The sequence below is a fragment of the Rousettus aegyptiacus genome, unplaced genomic scaffold (assembly GCF_014176215.1).
Source record: "Rousettus aegyptiacus isolate mRouAeg1 unplaced genomic scaffold, mRouAeg1.p scaffold_m13_p_14, whole genome shotgun sequence".
In the NCBI taxonomy this organism is placed as follows: domain Eukaryota; kingdom Metazoa; phylum Chordata; class Mammalia; order Chiroptera; family Pteropodidae; genus Rousettus; species Rousettus aegyptiacus.
Genome location: NW_023416289.1, coordinates 14925169 through 14942615, shown reverse-complemented (window position 1 = coordinate 14942615; position 17447 = coordinate 14925169). Strand labels below are relative to the sequence as shown.

Genomic DNA, 17447 nt, shown 5'->3' with positions numbered 1-17447 from the left:
GCACAGGACTAAATGTGTCACAAACTGACCTCGTTTCCTCCTTTCAGCAGTCCTATGGTCCTTGCTTGAGAGATAACAGAAATGAGGGCATGCAGATCCACCGCTAACTTGGTCAGTGACCTTGGGGAGTTTGCTCCCTCCCTCCTGGGCCTCAGTTTTCTCATAGATAAAATGGGGGGGAGGCTTGAGGGACTTGGGTCACATTGTCTTTAAGATTCCTTGTAGTTCTTTCTAAAACTTGAAACTTCACATTTTCTTGCTTAAAAAAATGTCCCTAATGGATCTTGTTTTCACTTTTATATTTGGAACTAGGAACATTTTAGGAAGAATACTGACCAAATGGACAACATGATAGGGCGGTAAAGGCCAAGCAGGAAACGGTTAAAGGAACAGGTGCTGTTCAGCTTTGAGGGGAAACCACGGGAGCAGAATGAGCAGACGTCAGAAAGTCCCATGAAAGGACATCGCGTGGAAAACGCAGCACACCCCCTGGTCTCCCTCCAGAAAACAATTTCGAACCAATCACAGGAAATGTCCAAGAGACATGTTTCAACTGAATTTATACAACTTTCTAGATCTGTGCTTCCAAGAGAGGAACGGTCACATGCCTCAGAAATAAACCCAGGTTAAAAAATGGCTCTGCCCCTAAGACCATCTTGTTGAATTCTTGAGCCCCAGTTTCCTCACCTCTAAAATGGGGCTACAAGTAAACCTGCCGCAGAGGATTGTGGTGAGAATTACATAATATTCCCAAACTGCTTAGCACAGCGTGGACACGTGGACACGTACAGCTAGTTGCAGGTCTGATCGTTACAGTTATCATTGCTACTTTTAGCAAAACAAGACTTTTTTTTTTTTTCTCATCCTCACTGATACGTTGGTACAGAGGCGAGTCTCTCCTTTGGTGGTGGTAAGGGCTGCACCTCCCCAGGCGAAGCCTCTGGGGCAACAGCAAACACACAGTCTCTGAACAGAACACAGACAAGTATTCAGTGGCATGGGAAGACCTCAGTGCCCAACGCCAGACCCATTTTCAATGCATGGAACGCGCCCAAGCAACTCACCCATGTTTTCAAAATCACCATTTGAAGGAACGACACCACACCATGGCGGCCAGTGGCCTCCCTCCTTGAACGCTTCAACAACATGGCACGCTCTGAGAAGCATGGAAAGGTCTATTCACGTGGTGGCCAGGATGCGTACCGAGCTAATGCCGGCAGAGAAGCCAGGGGAGCCGGGGAAAGCGGGACGTTTATTAACGTGCACAGAGTGCAGTCCTACAGAGGGCTGAGGCGCCAACCCACACCGCTGCCCTTGATGAACTCAGGAGAGCACCTGGCCCCAGGAAGCAGATGAAAGCAGGAAGGCGAATTCACACATTACAAGTCCGCTGTGAAACTCACCTCCTTAATCCAAAGTCCTGAAAAGCAGATCTCCCTTCCCCAAGAGCACTCTGACAGTGGTCCTTTATGCCGGGGGAAGAAATGAGGATGAAACTTGTTTTCTCCTACCAAAGCCCACATTTTCTACCATTCAGGAACCTCACAGTTCACATTCTTTTAAATATCTTTAGAAAATAAAGTTTGCTGTATTGGTCGGTGTCTAACAGAAACTTAACAGATGATAAAATACTATTTTTGCCACGGGCACGCCTATTAAGGTACCAGTATATCTACATTTCTGAAAACATTTTTCTAGGAATCACACCACATCAACAATAGTAGCAACAATATGATTCGAACTTTATTTTATCTGAAGCCAGTCTGTTTACTGAACAAAGATCTAGGTTTGGGAAGCCATGGACTCCATGAATAAAGAAGTGCGGGGCTTTTTCATTTTCAACGTCTTGGTTGAGAATATGAGCTTAGCCACCAGGCTAGGGGGTTCTCATCCCCAGCTACATTTCAGAATCACCCAGGGAACCTCACAAAATACTGATATTAAACTCTACCCCAGGCAAATAAGTCAGAGTCTCTGGCATGTGACACAGTGCAGATAAATCAATCCGACCTTAGATCTCCAGGTTTCAGCTATCTGATAGGGGACAGGCACCACCTTCCCCATCCATAAAGCAGCAGAAGCAATATGCCAATTTCATAGGGCTGCTGCAAAAATTAAATAAGTTAGCTCCTGCGAAACGCTGTTAGCACAAGCTTGGCTCCTCATAAGACCATGTGGGTGGAGAGTACGAACACTGGACTGTGGGCAACAGCTTGACATCGTCACATGGGAGGAAGCTCCCTCACGCAGGGCAGTACAAACCAGGGGAGTATGCCTGAGCCCCAGTGTCCTCATCTGGTAAATGAGATAATAGCAGTATCTACCCAGAAAGTCATTTTGAAGATTCAATGATGCAAGTTATGTAAAGCTTAGCACATGCGTGATATAGTGCACGCCAATCGGTGTTGAGACTCATTTTGTAAAAGCGATACATAACCTAGAACTATCGTGTAAAACCGATCAGTGTTCTATTATAGAACACTGCCTGGTTATATGACTTGCCAAAGGTCACCAACTGGTAAGCAGAATACCTAAGATCCGAATCTCAGGCCGCCTATTCTCCTAAGTCCATGTTTTCTCTTCTCCATCAATCACATTACTACAGTGACTTGGTTGCTTTCTCAGTGAGGGCTCACGCCCTGAGCCTGGCATTTGAGGCCTTTACAGGTGGGCTCCAACCAGGCTTTTTCTCCACTTCTATCCACTGTTTCTAGAATGTGCACTAGGCATTCTCGACTTTGGGCCTTAAGCCACATTTCTACATGTGCCCAAATCCTTCCCCTCTTCAAGACCTGGTCCACATGCCCCTTATCACCACCTACTAGAAGTGCTCCACCCAGCCCCCGCCCGTCCCCCACCCCGCCGCTCGCTGAGACCCACAGCACTTGCTGGTTATCCTAGTCCTTCTGATAGTCTCATCTTGCTTACATGGCATAGCTGTCCTGCCGGACTGCGCTGTGGGCTCCTAGGTGCTGGGATCTGTACTAATCGTGTCTGCGCTGGCCACTGCCTCCTCTAACTTAATCTAATGCCTTCCATTTTTAAATGGGGGCTGGCGGGGAGACATGTTTGTCATAAATCGGCCCGTTTTACTCATATGCAACATTGCAGACACACTCAACATTGTTAATGTTCCATGAAGTTTGGCTGAGAAGAGTTTGGCAAACTGTCCATGGTGAGTTTCTGACAGTCATGTTGGAAATTCAGGGAGGCAGATGGGTGTGGTTAGCAGCATATGGCTTAGACTGTAGGTTCACTGTTTATGCATTTTTACTAACTCCGACTTTATGTTTATGCGTAAAGAAGGGAAAGAATTCAAAATTAAGTTGTACATTTTGAGAAATTGTATTAAGTCTCTCAAACGAGAAGCAAATTCAGGGATGTGGAGAGGGAGTGTGGAGGGACTTTAGTCCCATTTCTGCCACCATCGGGGGTGTAACCTTGAGTGAGTGAATTCCTCTTCCAGGGCCTCTGTCTTCTCAAGTGTCAAGTGAGGAAGTTGGACTAGAAAATCACATTTGTTTCAGGTCCAGTATTCCAGGAAACATGGAATGTCAATTCGATGGAATTTGCAGACTCTGGGATTTGTCCTTCAGGACCATCAGGTAGTGAGAAAGCTTTGAGGGTTCTTGCCCCTAGAATAACCTCTCTCACTGACCAGGGGCCTGAACCTGATGGACTGAGTCCCTATATTTTCTGGAATCATTTGACAGATAAGCAGATTCTAAACTATCTTTCCAATAAGGGAAACACTGCTCCATAGGATGTGGGCTTAGGGAAAATAGATCGAGTCCTATTTGTTTTACAGAAATACATACAGTCCTTAACTATCTTTTAACTCCCAGGATGCTGACTAAATCTTAGCTCTTGGAGATCAGCCCATCCAACTGCCTTGCTTCATGGATGGGGAGAGTGAGGCCACTGGAGGGGAAGTGACTTACCCGAGGCCGTAAAGGGCGGTGGGGCAGACAGAGCTGGGGCTAGGCTCATGTGCTCCCAGTTCAGGGATCGTCTTACGGCACAGACTGTGTTGTGGGATTTCATGTAGGCACAGCTGGGGCTGGAGAGAGATCCTGAGCCCTCCACAAAAGAGAGAGCTGGCTACACAGAGCCACGTGATACCCTCACCTCATCTCTCCTGGAGTCAAGCAGGTAGAAGCTGGAGGGACAGTGGAGAATGTCTAGTCATGTCCCCACCATGGGAGTAGCAGTGAGCCAGGGGCAGTAAGTCCTTAGCCCCAACGTCATGGTATTTGGAGCTGGGGTCTTTGGGAGGTAATAGGGTTAGATGAAGTCATGAGGATAGGGCCCTCATGATGGGATTAATGCGCTTATAAAGAGAGACACAGAATCCTACTCTCTGCTCTCCATCAGATGAGGGACAATAAGAGACAGCCATCTGCAAACCAAGAAGAGTACTCTCACCAGACATCAAATCTGCCAGCACCTTGATTTTGGGCTTCCTGCCTCCAGAACTCTGAGAAGTCAATGTTTGTTATTTAAGTTCCCCAATCTATGATAATTTGTTAGAGCAGATCAAGCTGATGAAGACACTAATCTTTCACAACCTTTTCATTTTATAAATGAATATACTGGAACTCAAAGAGCAGCAGGTGACTTTTTCAAAGCTACACAAGACCTAGGATGTTCTGCTAAACCATTAGCAGCTTGTTCCTGTCCCTGCTCCCTTTCTAAAGGGTCAGAAAACTCTCGACCCTTTCAGGCACATCCAGAGAAGGCTGGAGCTACTCTACGCATCTGCCGAGGCTCTGGAATTCTCATCATCAGGAAGACTTGAAAGATTTCCTGTTTTTAAAAAGCTGAAATGGAAAAGTGCTGTCATTTTCTTTAAATACATTCTTTTGAATAAAACATCTATTCTTGATGCCAGCAGCAAGCTTCGGAACATGTTCAAGATGACATGATTGATAACAAGAAGGCTTTTTCAAGATGTTTCTAATTTCATCTTCCTGGTTAAAGAATGCAAACTTTCTAACATGATGTATGGCCTAATAAGAAGGTGTGCTCGAACCGAAGTTATTTATTTATGCTTCCATCTTTGACAGATGAATATTAACTACTGAGAAAATTGTAAAGCCAATTAGTAAAAGCTGAATAATGTCCATGTGAGAATGTGAGCACAGAAACACAAGTTACTTCTCATCCAAACACGAGAGCAGAAGACACTCTCTGCCTTACCTTGGGATACCTGAGCCAGGCATGGTGGCTCTTCTTCCTCCAAGGACCCTCAGGTTGGCCTTGAGGAAGTACAATCTGGGAGCTGATTCTGGGAGGCTCAAGAGAGAGTCACGCTTGCTGTTGAATTCCCTCCATGCAGGACCTGCAGAAAAAGTGCATTTCTGCCAGTCTTGCTATTCGGCTGTCCAACCTCCAGCACTGAAGGCAGATGAGGAAGAAGAGGGAGAAGCAGGGCTCCGAAGGCAGGAGGGAATCTGCTGCAAGGGAAATGTGGGCAACGAGTCCCCCAGTCCCACTCCCCGCATCTCCTCGTCGTGTCTGCCCTTTGTGCTAATGTTGCTCCCAGGACCTGCACGTGCAACAAATATTTGCTGAGTAACTACTGTATGCCAGGCACCAGAAATCAAAACAGACACAAGTCCCTGCTCTCATGGGGCTTCCGAGCCAGAAGACAACCCAGAAGGACCTCTCTGGGGACCCCGGAATGAGGTCACACGCTGGGATAATGCTGGACCCTGCTCAAGTCTGCCTCCTCACTGAAGCTGAGGAGGGGAGGCGGAGGGGCTGGCGGCAGCTTCCAAAATTAGCAAGAGGTTAATATATCCAACACATGCTGCAAATGTTGTGTGATGCTTCCAAAAATGAAGAACAAACAACCTGAGATTTCACTTGGAGGCTGTAAATTATTCTTTCTCCCACCACCCTGAGCACCAATCTGTCACCCTGCATTTTGTAGCCCAGTTGCTAATTTTTAAAGATCCTTTGACAACTGTTTGCTCCATGTTAACATAACACTACCATGTTGCAATTCAAGAAAGTAGAGGCCTATGAGGTGGTGTAGAAAGACATACCCCCATCATCCTGTAAACACCCCCACACCCTGCATATTAGCCACTGATCAGATCTGCCTAAAACCCGATCTGTATGGTTTTTTTTCCATTAAAAATAACTTGTCTTTACACTTCTCCCTAGAGGACATACAAATGGCCTACAAACATATGAAAAGATGCTCAACATCGCTAGCTATTAGGGAAATGCAAAGCAAAACCACAATGAGATAGCATCTCACACCTGTTAGAATAGTTATAATCAACAGGACAAGTAATAACAAATGTTGGAGAGGATGTGGAGAAAAAGGAACCCTCATATACTGCTGGCGGAACTGCAAATTGGTATAGCCACTATGGAAAACAATATGGAGATTCCTCAAAAAACTAAGAATTGATCTACCATATAATCCAGCAATCCCACTGCTGGGTATTTACCCCAAAGACTTGAAAACCCATATCCAAAAAGATATTTGCACACCGATGTTCATAGCAGCATTATTCATAGTGGCCAGGACATGGAAGCAACCGAAGTGCCCTATGATAGATGATTGGCTAAAGAAGCTGTGGTACATATATACAATGGAATATCACTCAGCCATAATAAGAGACAAAATACTGCCATTTGTGACAACATGGAAGGACCTTGAGATAATCATGCTAAGTGAAATAAGCCAGACTGCAAAAGTTGAAAATCACATTTTATCACTTATATGTGGGATATAAATCTAAAAGCAACAAGTGAACAGGACAAATAGAGACTTAGGGACATGGTCAGTGGATTAGGGGTTACCAGAGGGTAGGGGGTGGGGGAGGAGACAAGAGGTAGATGGGATAAAGGGGGTCAAATATAGGGGAGTAGGGGGAGAATGAAGTGGGTAAAGGGGATCAAATATATGGTAGCTGAAACCAAACTTTGGGTGGTAAACACAATAGAATCTACAGATGTCAAATTATAATGTACATCTGAAAATTATATAATTGTATTAACCAATGATACCCCAATAAACTTAATTAAAAAAATAATAACTTGTCTTTAAAGGAAAAGGCCCCTGTCCAACCGGAACCACCAACTGTAACTAAAGACCTAGCAAGTTTCCCATTTACCTCTGTCCTCTGACTCTCCCTGCCTTGTCTGCGAGCCTCACTAAAGTGTGTGAATGGGTTTTTCATTAAGACACCCCTGCCTTCTTTCTGAAGATTCCCAGATAACAAAGCTGATGGCAAGGAGGGATAGAGATCAGATCTAGGGTTATAGGATCCTAACATATCTGAGCTAGGAGGAACCTTTGGGAAGTTCCCATCCTGACCCTTGACTCCCTCCTGTTCCAGAAAAAGGCACTGCCCCAGGAATCAAAGTCAGGGTCGAGGCAGCAACCCCCTGCTCTTGGCCAAGAGACTGTTTCCCCCAAACCACACCGCTGCCTCCCATTTGGGTTTGCTCACTTCTTGATCCCAAATCATCAATCTGGGATTTAACACCCTAAATACACTTCAGAATTCCCAAGAACTCTTCAAGAAGCCAGTCTCACATGTGCCATGAAAACTCTCAGCAATGGCAGACAAGATGTTCACACAGGTGACTGTCCAGAGCATCTGTCTGTAAGCTCCTCAAGACCAAAACCTTTAATATTGTCAGTATCTATCCTTCCAGAATATAGTACAGGAAATTTAAATTTCTCCCTGATGCACAAATATAGAGTTTGCTAAGTTACAAACTGTTTTTCATGACCAAATTACCCGGCCTTTCCACACCCTCACCTAAGGAAACACACGAGGTCCAAGCACTCAGTTTCAGCACAAAGAACCATTACGTTTAATGTAAACGTCATTCTTCATGCCTCAGCTGAATCTTCTCTGAGAGGGATTTCATCATCATATGATTTGGACAAACCCACAAAATATTAAAACCATAAACTATGGAGAAGTACACAGCTTAGCAGGCACAGGAGATAAGTTGGGAACTCGGAAAAGTTATTATCACAATGTCTAACTGCAATTCATAATGTTAACTATCAGACTGTTTAGTCATCTTTATTTCTTGTCAGAAAAATAAAGTTGTCTCCTGTCATGTTGGACAGTCTGAGAATCCATCTTATATCAAAGACAACAAAAAATATATTTTATATGTTTCCAGACTCATCATTTTAGTACAAAAGGACTTCAATTCAAATTAATATACTTGTTCGAAATGCTATTTTTGAAAACCATAGCAAAGCAGCAAGTAAACATTCCATGATATGCAACCTGTTTTGCTTCTTTTTCTTTCCAGTAAGACTGAAGAACAGAAAAATAGCAGGTATTTATCATTATAAGTCACTTTCCAAGTCTGAGGAACTCTCCCTTTCATCATTGTAATTGGTAATCAGCTCCATAACGTGTAATTACCAGTTTGTGGGAAATGGAGATTTTTTTGTGTGGAATGTGCAGAAAAATACACCAGCCCCATCTAATCACTTGGCACTGTGCAGGTCTTCTGAGTCTGAGCTTTGCTGGTGCACCAGGACCAATGAAATGGGGTAATGGTGAAAGAAGTCGGAAAAAGACAAATACTGTAGGATCTCATTTACACGTAGAATCTAAGGTTATCAAATTCATGGAAACTGAAAGGGGAATGGTGGTGGCTAGGGAAATGGGAAACATGGATCAAAGGGAACAAACTTTCAGTTATCAGATGAGTAAATTCTGGAGATCTAATATATAGCATGGTGAATAGTTAACACTGCATTGGATACTTGGAAGTAGCTAAGAGTAGATCTTAAATGGTCTCACCACAGATAAAGAAATGGTAATTATGTGAGGTGATGGAGGTGTTAACCAACCTTAATGTGGTGATCATTTTGCAACATAAACATGTATCATTTATCACCTTGAACACCTCAAACATACCATGTTATATCAATTATATCTCAATAAAGCTGAGGAAGAGATTTTAAAATGAAAGAAATGAAATAATATAGAGAAGCATCAGATGACAAGGCTAAGTGAAGATATGTAAGTCTGATGTAAGCACTGGAACAGAACTCCTATTTCTGCAACTTATTGGCTGTACAACTTGTGGCAAGTTACTTAATACCTTTCTCTGCTTCCCAATTCTCATTTGTAAAAACACGACAATAATGATATATCTCCTTCATAGAACTGTAGAAGTAAATAACTAAAACCCTGTAACAGACAGTCCTGGATCAATAAATGTTAGCTGTTTATCTGTTCCTACCGCCTAAGGAATCCTTTTTTTCCAGCTCTTAATCTCTCTTTAATATTGTCTCCTTTGGCCTTTCAAACATGAGGGTTGTCAAATTTCATGAAATTGCTGGGTCAAAATCTACATGCACACAATGCTGACAAGCGAACCAATAAGTAGACCATGAGAAAATAAATGCATGGAAGCATTCGATGTGTATATATTTTCAACAAAAGAAAAATGCAATCATTTTGGTAGCTGTAAGAAGTATTTCTGTATAAATAAACTATTCTTACTCCACTCAAAAAAAAAAAAAAGAAGAGGGTAACGATACCAATGCCACCACCTCTCTCCCTTTATGCCTGTGCCTTGACCGTGCCTACCTTTCCCTGAAAAATACAGAGGACATCAACCAAACTCCTTACCAAATCAAACTTCCTTTTCTTCCCTCTTCTCACAGGAGAGGCTCCCCCCATCCCACAGACCAGTCACTTCACATGTGTCTGGACCTCTGATCTGTCTTCAAACCTTCACATCCAGTCCTCTCCCCCTGGATCACCCATCCCGCCTCACCCACCACTCCCTCACCCCTGAGGGTCCCATCATTACCAAAACACGCTCCTGGGTCAGCCATCCTGAAACAAGTACACTCTCTCTAGACCCCACACTCTCATCTTAACTCAGGAGACATTCTCGCTCCAGTTCTGCTCCCACCACCCGCTCATTAGCAACTTCTGCACCCACCACTCCACTGAAACTGCCCTGTCTGAAACTACTGTACAACCTCCTCCGCCGCCCAGACTTGAAAGTTGGCAACTCCAGGGTTCAGCCCTCAGACCCGCTAGCAGATGCTGGCAGCTTCCTGCCCATTTTCAGCATTTACCACACCTGAGCTACAGACCCAAGAACTTCAACTACAAGCACCTGTACCTCTGCCTGAAGGTCTGTTCTGGCCACAGGAGCATGCTCAGCTCACATGGGCAGGCCGGAAGTGCCAGGGAGCTAGTGTCTCCTGGAAGCAGCTCTCAACCCACAGCTGACAGGATTTGGTAGATAAATACCCCAGCTCCCTCACTGTTTGTTGGGGATAACCCTGAAGCATGTTCCACAGTACCTACCAGAGTTCTCATGTTGGGGTGAGCCCCACTGAGATTATTTCATGCTCCTTTGGTCAGGAGTTCCTATGAACTGAATTGTAGTCCCCCTACCAATTTCATATGTTGAAGCTCTAACCCCAGGGTAATGGTATTTGGAGATGGAGCCTTTGGGAGGCAATTATGTTCAGGTGAGGTCATGAGGGCGGGGCCCTCATGATGGGATTATGCCCTTACAAAACAGAGACACCAGAAAGCTTGTCTGCTCTCTCTCCCTCTCTCCCCACCATGTGAGGACATGACAAGGCCATCTGAAGCCAGGAGGAGAGCCTTGACCAGAACCCAATCATGCTAGCATCCTAATTTTAGACTTCCAGCCTTCAGCACTATGAGAAATAAATTTCTGTTGTTGAAGCCACCCAGGCTATGGTATTTTGTTATGGCAGCCTGAGCTGACCAAGACAGGGTTTTTTATGGTTAGAAGATATAGAGACCAAAGCCAGCTGATTTAAGAAGTGAGGTCCAGGCTAGAGATGTAAACCCAAGAGGCCTCGAAATATAGACAAACAGGTGAAATAATAAAAGAGGGATAAAATACCTCCTATATCACAAGGTGGTTCTAGGGACTGAAGTAGATACCTCACATCCTCTGTTTAGCACTGCACTAGGGCACATATCAAAAGCTTGGTACATGGGACTGTTCTTATTTGCATCAAGTCACACAAGCACATGGTCTTAGAATCATAAAATTCTAGATAGATCATGTAGCTCAAAAACTTAACTTGCAGGTCGGAAAACTAAGGCTCAGATAGGGGAATTGGCTTGCCTGGCATTTTTCTCTCATCAGAGATTGCTTTTACAAGATTTACAGACCCAGCAATAAAGAAAGGAGGCAAAGTTTAACTGTACCTTGATATTCGATTAGACAGGAGGTCACCAATAAACCTTCCAAATGCCAAGGCCATGAGCACGCCTCAGTCCTGACTCTGTGACTGCTCTCCGCCTGTGATGCTGCTGGCCACTCCTCCCGAACTTGGTTCCATGAAATGACACTCTGCTGATTTCCTAGCACGAAAAAGAAGAAAAAATTAAAAGGCAGAAGGAAGGTGACTTAAGGTAGGTTCCCAAGAAGCAGATCTTGTGGCAGGAGTCAGGTGCACTGATCGGTGGGGAGGGCTCCCAGGATGGCAGTGAAGGAAGCAGGACAGGGCGAGGGCAGGCGCTAAGAAGGATGTGACCTCAAGCAGACTAGCCTGATTCCGCAGGGAGCCTGGAGCATGAATTGCACCAAAAGTTGGTCCCATGTAGCAGAAGGAGACCAGCATTGTATGCCACTTTTAGTCAACAGAGTGGGCAGCGGGGGCACAGGGAGGGAGCATTCCAGAGCAGTTGCACTTTGGGCAACCCCTGTTGGACTGAGAGCAAGTCTGTCCAGAAGGGGGCAGCTGTGAGTCAGTGGCATTCAACACTCACAGCACCTAGGAGATGGGGGCATCTGCTCCTTGGAAAGGAGGTCTGGGCAGAGCCCCAATCATATCCACTATGGAGGGAGGGAAGAAGGAAGGAAGGAAGGAAGGAAGGAAGGGCAATTGCATTAACTAATCATCTGAGACATGCACTAGGGGCTTACATTCTCATTATTGAAATCTTCCAGCAAGGTCAGTAGGTAGATGTTACTAGTTTCAGTTTACTGAAAAGGAAAACAGGAAGCTTGTCTGAGATTTGAATGAGCAAAAAAGAAGCGACCCCCCACCCCAAGAAAATGGCAACTAAAGTGAGAAAGTGTCAGATTATTTGTTTTCAAAGAGCAGTCCACAGATCCCAGAGGACCTCAAAAAGCCCCAATCCTAGGATTAAGGAGCAGGCAGCAGATCTTAATTTCCTATACTACTTAAACTCTCCAGGCCTCAAGTTCCAAGTCTGTAAAATGGGCATGACATCAACTGACTCTGGTAGACTAAATGATGGTCTCCAAAGATTGTCTGCATGCTAATACCTGGAACCTGTAAATGTTATCTCAGATGGGAAAGGGGACTTGGCAGGTGTGATTAAATTAAGGATCTTCAGGTGGGGAGATTATCCTGGATTATCCAGGTGAGTTCTAAATGTAATCACAAATACCTTTATAGAAAGAAGCAGTGGCATATCTGACCCAGAAAAGAAGGCCATATGACGACAAAAGCAGATTCAGAGAAAGACAATGCTAAGATGCTGGCTTTGAAAGTGAGGAAAGGAGCCACAGCCAAAGAATCCACTGCTTCTAGAAGCTAGAAAGGCAAAGAAATGAATTCTCTCCTGGAGTCTCCAGAAAGAACCGACCCTGCCAACACCTTGATTTTAGCCCTTTAAGGCTCTCTTTGGAGTTCTGGCTTCCAGAATTGAGAATAAATTTGTATTGTTTTAAGCCAGAGTCTGTGGTAATTTGTTAAAGCAGCAACATCAAATACAATGAATATCATTTCCTCTTAGGAAAACTGAGAAACTGACTCACAAGCTAATGCTCCTAAGACCCGGGGTGGGGCAGGCTGTGCGTGGAGACTGGGGGAGAAGTTGTCATTTAAGCTCCCCTGATAGACAACTGTCAGAACTCACTGCCTTCCCTGGAGGGTTCCTGCGCATTCCCACAGTGCAACCTCCCCCTCGGCCAGGAACCAGGGCAGAAGAAGAATTGGAGTTTGAGAAATGTCTGTTTGATTGGCTTTGTGTTTCCCAGAGCTTGAAAATCAGGCAGCCTGGGTGGTCATAAGGCTAAGCTGTGAACTGGGCGGGCGGTGGGGGTTGTATTCTACACAGAGATGTGCAAGCGTGAGGAGTGATTCAGCCTGGATAAGCGATGCCTGCAACACTCAGGGACCCCGAGGCCCCAGCTAAGAGCAGGACACAGGGCCAAGGGAGTGGAGTTGTCAACCCACCTCTGCCACCTCTGCCACCCATTTACCCTGTGACTTAGACAAGTCCCCCCAACCCTGATCTCTGTGACAACAGGCATGGGAACGGGGTGGTCCCTGGAGACCCTTCCTTCTCTGAGGCCGGGTAGCTCAAGACTCCTGGTTCAGCCGGCAGCCGAGCAGGCCGACCCCGGTGGGCTTTCAAGATCACAGGATCACAGGGGCAAAGGCTCAGGAACAGTAAATCCCTAGGGCCTCCCAAGGACAGCCTCGAGAGGCAAGATAGGGAATGTACTGTCAAGATATTTTGTCTAAAAGCAGACAAAAGCAGCCTAAAAAATCCCACACATTGCACATGTATCTCAAACCAACAGAAACTAAACCAAAGTGCAGCTCTTAAACAGATATGTTTACAGAAAGAGAAGTCAGTCTGTCTTTCTCAAGAGGCCTGTTTTACTCAGAAAACACAGTCCCTAGGAGAATAAGGTGACTGAAAAGGGGCTGGAAGTTCTTAAGTCTTCCCAGTGACAGCATTGCCCAAGAATCTTCCAGAACTCCATTTCAATTGCCTGAGAAAAGTAGAGTGCTCTGGGTGTGTTTCTGGCATTGACAGTGACTCCCTGTGGCAGGCTGAGGAAGCTGAACTTGGAGAGGAAAGCCACTTGCTCAAGGTCAGGAAGCTACAAAGTGGCTGAGATGAAATTTGAAATCAGGACTGTTGGACCCCAAACCTCACACTCTTACCCACCAGGTAAACTGCAAAGATGAATTCAGATGATGCTCCAAATTGGACAGAACTGGATAGAGAGTTCTAGAGGTTTTGGGCACAAGCCTAACCTTTGAAATGATTGTGGTAAAATGAAGTTACCATGCTGGTCCTAAAAACAAATGTCCATCACTCTACCAAGGACAAAAATGAGTTTGAAGGATCAAGCATGGCATAGGTTTGTTCTTCACCCCTCAAGCCCAAAAACACGCACTGGCTTGCTCTCCAGAGGGAGCTTTTTATAGGTCTGAGCTGAAGGTAAAATGGGCTGCCCCTAAGGTAGTGAGCTTCCCGTCACAAGGGGTGTTCAAACGGAAGATCTTTGCAAACTGTAGACTTGACAATATCAGCCTCCTCTTCATTGTTTCAGGCCTTTCCCAGTCTGGTCCCCAGCCTCATACGCACCCCTTAACAACCAGCATCTCCTCTACACACCAGAACTCCTCACCTTTCAGTCTTCAACCACAATTCCCCCTCTGCTGAGACGTCCATGAGCCCTTTTTACTCATAGGGGCTCAAACTCTTTTTTACAGATGACTGCCAGCCACACCCCAAGCAGGTCTGCAGACCTTTCTCCGGCAGTCCCATGCAAGTGACTGTTTATTTGCCTCTTTCCCATCTCTTTGGTAACCGTTTAACAGCAATAACTTCGTTGTCCCCATTACCTAGCACCATGTCTAACCCTAAGTCAGCCCCAATTAACTCATTTTGCTTAAGAGTAACTGGTTCATGTGGCTTGTGCTCATAAGCCAAGCTCGCTGCCTTCCCTCCCGTCTTTCCACAGAGAAAACCCACGCCCTGGAACACCAGGAGCCCTGCCCCAGCCAACCTGAAAGCTCTAGGCCCACAGGGGGAAAGCCCTCCCCACTCTACCAGGAAGCTTGTGGTTGGTAGCTAATCAGGTCATCTTTGAAGCGCACACCATAACAATTTTATTTTTTAAAACTTAAAAATAAAAAAAAGAAAGAAATCATTGGGAAGCTCATTAAGGGCATGGGCTCGGAAATCATAAAAGTCAGGGATATTTTAAAACTAAGAGTACTTCTGATTCCCAAGGGGCACACTGAGGTTTGCTGGTATCCAACCATTTGCACTGCCTCCCTCACAGAGATTAAAACACATCTCCCGTTCCTTCTGAATCTCTGCTGTTTCCACACATCTCTGGCACATGGCTGTATGAGCCAGATGGTGAGCATTCCTTCAAGCAGGATACATTCCACTCCTTCCTCAAAATGAAAATGTAGGGGGCTGGCTCTGGGTTGAGAACCCACTGATGGACAAAAGCAAGAGCCCCTCTCTTCCAAGGAAATGTGCATGGAGAGCTGCCCAGGCCCCCAGAGACAGACCAAGTCCAGCTGACTGTCTCCAATCAAGTGATCCCATGGCAAACAGAAGCAACCTCTAACAGGGACACACGGACACCATCAGGGATGACTTCCAGTGGGCACCATTTGATCCAATAATAATTAGAAAACCTCACACTTGCATAGAGCTTTGTTATTTGCAAATGTTTTTCATATGTATCCTTCCATTTAGTCTCTCCAGTTCATGTCCGAGAAGATGTCATGGGTCTGTCCTCGGATTACAGGTAGAACCTAAGTCCCAGAGAAAGAAAACGACTTTCCTAGACCTGATTTCTAACCTGCGTCTGTCTATGGTGTCTCACGAGCGACAACCAGCAGCATCCTTCTCTCGTCTACCTACAATACCAGCCACGGGCCTGCACACAGGAGGTGCTCATTAAATGTTTGTGTAACTGAGCTTAAGTCAATTTTATCCCTGCAGTGAAATAAAGATGTTTCTTTGTATTGGTGCTAATACATTTCAGGGGGCACAGGATAAGGCATTCAAATCACGGTGAAAGGGGTGCATTCTTAGTGCCCCACTTATGACCCAGCACAAGCATTCACATATCCCATGACAGAGTTGACAGTGCTCTCGTGGCCTCAGAAACACCCACACTTTCCCCTGAAGACCGCACAGTGGCCAAGTGGCAGGAGCAGGTTTTGAACCTAGGACACCTGACTTCAAAGTCCCTGCATCACCTTCCAGAGGAAGTTTAACTTGTTGCCCATCCCATGCCCCAAGTTTCTCTCACAATGTCCCTTTTCACTCCTTTCAACTCCATCTCTCGGCTTTTAAGCATTCGTACCTTGCTGCTCACCTGCACAGATATATATAGTGGGTAGTCCAGCCTGAGGCTGAATAAATTTATGTGTCATTTATACCTTAATAGAAATAAGTGCAAGTCAAACATTAGCCCACTCAGGAGGATCTGGGTTTTCAATCTTCAACTATGATCCCAGCACAGAGGTCCAGAGGGTCCCCAGAGGATGGCATTTCAGCCCAGGGCCCTTCTCTCACAGCCCTGCTCAGGAAACCCACTCATGGCCAGAGAGCAAGCACAGGGAGCACTTGCAGGGCTGCCTCAGGGGAATGCAGTTTTAAAATCCTCGAGAGCAGTGACCCTTGGGAGTCACTTGGAAGTTCACACTGCAAGAAGCAGGAACAGCCAGCTCTTTGCCGAGAAATAGATGAGGGAAGTTCAGGCAGAGGACCAACTGGCTCCGACGAGGACATGCACAGCTGCGATCTGGTCCCAGTCTGTGCAGCCTCCCACATGTGCCTAATTCTTCCAGTCGGAGGAGGCGCGTGTGGGGCCTGCTAGCTTGAATCACCACACTGGACAAAATCCTCTTATGTGAGGGGCTGCATGAACCCCTCTGCCTTTCTCTCCCTCTTCATGTGACAAAGCAGAAGTCTACTAATCCCTGTGGTCTTGCCAGGGTTGGTCCACGTGTATTAGTCAGAAGAAGCCAAGCTGTGTTGCGATAACAACTGACCCCCATTCTCAGTGGCTTATCCCCATTAAGGATTTATTTGTCATTAGCCTACATGTTCAGGGCAGGGGTTCCACTCATCACATTTCCTGTGGCAACAGAAGGTTAGGTAGAAAAATCACACCCTGGCCCTGAAAACTTCTCCCCAAGTTAACACATACTTCTCCTTACATTTCATTGGCCCCAAGCAGGTCAGAGGTCAACCCGAACTGTAATGGGGTCAGAGAAGTACAATCCTACCATCTGCCCAGAAACAAACAGAAAATATTTGGTGAACAGCATGATGGACTACCACACCATAACAGTAAAAACACTAACAATGGTAAAATATTAAAAATGAGCTGACATTTACTGGCATTGACCATACACCAGGCATCAGGCTAAGTGTTTTATGTCCTTTATTTCATTTAATATTCACAACAAAGTAGATGTTAATATTAGCCCAAATTTATAGATGAGGAAATAGAGGCTCATGAATTGCAGAGACTTGCCCAAGGTCATACAGTTGTTGAAGGGTAGATCTGGGATTCAAATCCAGGGCTCCAAGGCTGCTAACACCACAGTATTAATCACTCTGTCATCCAACCAGCTTGCCCACGGTAGGCCAACCCCACCCCGGGCGGGTGCACAACAGTTATCTCACCTCATT

The 17447-nt window shown here is 45.5% G+C and overlaps 1 long non-coding RNA gene across 2 annotated transcripts in view; it reads right to left on the bottom strand.

Annotated features, from left to right (window-relative positions):
• The window catches only part of LOC107519753, a 127734-nt gene that overhangs the window by 21549 nt on the left and 88738 nt on the right, over positions 1–17447 (bottom strand). The window contains exons 3-4 of one of the 2 annotated variants that reach the window (XR_001599169.2): positions 11214–11369; positions 4755–5341 (exon numbers count right to left, since the gene is read on the bottom strand). This is a non-coding gene — a long non-coding RNA (uncharacterized LOC107519753). Of the gene's footprint in view, positions 1–4754; positions 5342–11213; positions 11370–17447 lie in introns of those variants that run through there. The other variant, XR_001599167.2, reaches the window with a different exon arrangement.